The sequence below is a fragment of the Frankliniella occidentalis genome, unplaced genomic scaffold (assembly GCF_000697945.3).
Source record: "Frankliniella occidentalis isolate FOCC.00 unplaced genomic scaffold, Focc_3.1 Scaffold135, whole genome shotgun sequence".
Lineage (NCBI taxonomy): Eukaryota > Metazoa > Arthropoda > Insecta > Thysanoptera > Thripidae > Frankliniella > Frankliniella occidentalis.
In genome coordinates this window covers 8,969-11,665 of record NW_026267262.1, presented here as the reverse complement: position 1 = coordinate 11,665, position 2,697 = coordinate 8,969, and the positions used below count along the sequence as shown (strand labels likewise).

General features: G+C 49.9%; 1 protein-coding gene across 1 annotated transcript in view; it reads left to right on the top strand.

Annotated features, from left to right (window-relative positions):
* LOC127750122 (otoferlin-like) overlaps window positions 1-2,697 on the top strand; it is a gene marked incomplete at its 3' end in the record, with an annotated part of 29,013 nt that overhangs the window by 17,523 nt on the left and 8,793 nt on the right. The gene's annotated exons all lie outside the window — the stretch shown is intronic.

Below are 2,697 nucleotides of genomic sequence, written 5' to 3'. Positions count from 1 at the left end.
GTTTTCTAGGAGTGAACCTTAAGATACCCTGAAAATTTGAAGTCTCTAGCACATCTCCTTCTAGTGGAACAGACAGACAGACACACAGACACACAGACACACAGACAGACAGACACACACGAGGTCGTTTGCATAAGCCCGCTGGATAGCTTTTTCAAAGCAGAAGGGCGGGCTAAAAAGAGTAGTCATAACCAAATCAATAACGACCCAGTCCGGTGCTGCAATCTACATCATAACGACGGGCCTGCTAGGAGGAAACTGCGAGAGCGAAGGAGAGTATACGGCGATGGCGTGCTTTCCTTAGAGTCGCACCCCACCAGCTGACGCCGGGTGTTTTTAGAGTAGTCCGGACTCTACCCAGCATCGGCACTCTCTATGCTCTGTTGTTCCGGACGCCAATAACTTAGTCGGGACGCCGCCGCTTTCGAACTCGCCAGTTCGGCATCCGGTTCACATTCAATCCCAACTTCCATTCATCAATTCATTTTCACTGTAAGAAATTTTCAGGGCAAAATTGCGCAGGTGGATGAGTAAACGCCCCTTTCCCTGGCCGCAATGAGTAAATTTCCCGGTCCAATTACTGACTTATTTCGCTATCCATAGCATGGGAAATTTCCATGCACATGGATAGGGGAAAAGCTTTTGCGTATCCACATGGTAATCTTCCATTTGTATAAATTCTAGACGTTTGCGTATTCAAGTGGTAATTTTATTTGTGGATAGGTAAGACCGCATGTCCCTATCCACATGGTAAATTTGCACGGGCAAAAGTAGATCAGTTAGTAAGAAGAAAAAAATGACGATATGCAGGTTCCCAACCTGTTGGCGTTCCCCTCTCAACTGCTAAGAGCGGCTGGTGCTTGCCGATATACCGAAATATCTGTTAGACCTAATGGGAGTAGAACCCGTATCCTCCGAGCTCGGGAGCGCGCACGCTACCCCTCACCCATCGGCTACCTCTGGGAGGGGACGCGCCGAAAGATGATGTCTTCTCAAAGGAACGAGGTCTGCTTACATCTATAGATTGTCTTTGCTTTCAACGGTGACCAGGTGGGCGACACGGACTTTCATCTAAGACCCACGACTCGCTCTTGCATTCGATAGTCTGCCGCGGGTCAGGAATCCTATGGCATGTAAACACCAATCCAGTGCTTCCTAAAATTACCATTTGGATGTGTAACTGGCATCTCCCGAAGCACCCAGCAATTTTCGACATCATATGAAATGTAAATTTACCATGTGGATATGTAAATTGCCATGTGGATATGTAAACTACCAAAAAAAGTTCAAAAAGTAATTTTCTCTGAACATACGTAAATTTTACCAGTTATTGTGCAAATAACTTTACCGAGCGGGTGGAGAGTAAAGATTTCCCAGTCCATTGATTGGCAACATAGTTTTCAAGGCCACGGGGTGAAATTTACCCACTACTTGACGGATAAAATTACGCCCGTTTTTTTACAGTGAATTCATTTCAAACCGCGTCTTCCTGTTTGCTTATTGTGGCGTGTTTTTTGTAGAGTCTTTTTTTTTTCAGAGATCATGGGAGTGGGGGAGGTAGGGCCTGCGGGACGAGAGGCGGCCGCAAAAATGTCAACTCCACACCCTCCCAAAACAATCTAATTATGACAGCCGTAACTTCTGATTACGCGGGCCTGCCAGGTGAGGGCGCCTGCTGCGCTGTTGAGCGCAGGGCATGGTCCCGCACCGTACAAAGAAAAACATTATTCTGCGGTCATTATTGTAAAAATCGACGGTGTATCTATAACTCACAGTTCAAAGCTGTCATTTTCCTACTCTCACTACGATTTTTAAATTTAAAAACTACAGTTTCAATTTTTGTCCAAAACTTACGGCTTCAAACTGCTGTTAAGTTGTAAAGAGTGGGCAAATTCAACAGGCGCCGATACCCAGCGCAGGCCAGGTTTGACCCAGCCTTAGCTAGCAAAAATAGGGAGAGAAACGCTCCAAAACGAAAACGTTTGTTGGCTGTTGGCACTTCACCGACCGCAGTTACCACCCGTTGTGTACGGTGCGGAGCCAGTACGAAGAGGGTGGAGAGAGAGAGAGAGAGAGAGAGAGAGAGAGAGAGAGAGAGAGAGAGAGAGAGAGAGAGAGAGAGAGATGAGTGGGGGAGGGGAGAGAGAGAGAGAGTTTGTGGAAGCACCCAAGTCCGTCTAAGCTCTAAACTCTATTCGCGTGAGGAGTACCGTACCCCCCTCTTTTCCCCTCTCCCGCTCTCATCTTCTCTCTCGCGGCTCTCCCGCCGCGGTCCGCGCTCGCGCCGCCACCCTGCTCGCAAGTGTTTTCAGGACAGACCATACAGTGGTGCTGTGGGGAGGGCGTCCTCCGTACCATACCAACACCGACAGGATGCGGGAGGGAGGGTGGCAGAGAGGGCCGGCTAACTCTGATGAACGGCGTGAACGGCTCCGCTTTACGCGCCACCCTCCTGCATTAGCAATAATGTTGATGGGTCTGTGTGTGTGTGTGAATGTGCGTTGCGTCCCGGCGCGCCATATTTCAAACCACGTGGCCGCTGCCACTGGCTGCTCCAGTTATGGGGCCGGTGTTGGTGGAGCGGCGGGCCATCGTGCATCACCGCCGATCACATCAAGTATTCCGCAATCTTGGCGGCCCCGCACCCCTGCTGGCGTGACGGACGACTCTTGTTCGTTCCACCGCCGCCCCCCCCCC